The sequence below is a fragment of the Numida meleagris genome, unplaced genomic scaffold, assembly GCF_002078875.1.
Source record: "Numida meleagris isolate 19003 breed g44 Domestic line unplaced genomic scaffold, NumMel1.0 unplaced_Scaffold425, whole genome shotgun sequence".
Classification (NCBI taxonomy): domain Eukaryota; kingdom Metazoa; phylum Chordata; class Aves; order Galliformes; family Numididae; genus Numida; species Numida meleagris.
The window spans coordinates 34,513-35,302 of NW_018364644.1; the positions used below are offsets into that span (position 1 = coordinate 34,513).

At 58.6% G+C, this 790-nt stretch overlaps 1 long non-coding RNA gene across 1 annotated transcript in view; it reads left to right on the forward strand.

Annotated features, from left to right (window-relative positions):
* Nucleotides 1-280: 280 nt before the first annotated feature.
* The window catches only part of LOC110391638, a 3,755-nt gene continuing 3,245 nt past the window's right edge, over nucleotides 281-790 (forward strand). Inside the window, exon 1 of the long non-coding RNA XR_002434139.1 lies at nucleotides 281-324. This is a non-coding gene — a long non-coding RNA (uncharacterized LOC110391638). The remainder of the gene's footprint in view (nucleotides 325-790) is intronic.

The following is a 790-nucleotide window of genomic DNA, read 5'->3' on the forward strand; positions in this document are numbered from 1 at the left end:
ACTTTCTTGAGCTAACAACGGAGAGCTCCGCGAAGCAACGGCTGACAGCGAAGACTCAAGCGAAGCAAATTAGCGGGCAGTTAAACCCAGGCCCTTCGCCTTCCGACTCAAGGCCCCTCATCGGAAGGCGAAGCTAAACAATTTAACGGATGATTAAACTTCGGCCCTTCGCCTTTCGACTCAAGGCCCCGCACTCCCAACTCACCCAGCGCGCGAGCAGCCCCCTTCCGCTCCTCCCCCCTCGTCACTTCCGCTCCTCTCTGGCTCCGCTTCCGCTTCCGGCCGGAGCCCCGCCCACTCGCTTCCGGTTCCGGCGGCGGGCAGGTGAGCTGGGGCGGGGGAGCATTGAGGGCGGGCGGCGCCCATTGATTAATTAATTGCGGAGCGCTGATGAATTGCGGAGCGCTGATGAATTGCGGAGCGCTGCACGGGCTCCCCGGAACGGCGCGGCGCTAATTAACGGCGCGGTGCTAATGAGTGAACGGCGCGGGGCTGCGCGCGGCGGAGGTGGCAGAGCGTTGCACTCATTGCACGGCGCTCATTAATGTGCACGCCGCTAATTGCAAAGCGTTGCACTCAGTGCACGGCGCTCATTAACATGCACGGTGCTAACGGCAAGGCATTGCATGCATTGCACGGTGCTAATTGCAGTGCACGCTGCTAATTGCATTGCATGGTCCTCATTGGAATGCACCGTGCTAATTGCAAAGCATTGCACTCATTGCACGGTGCTCATTAAAATGCACGGTGCTAATTGCAATGCATGGTGCTAATTGCAAAGCATTGCACT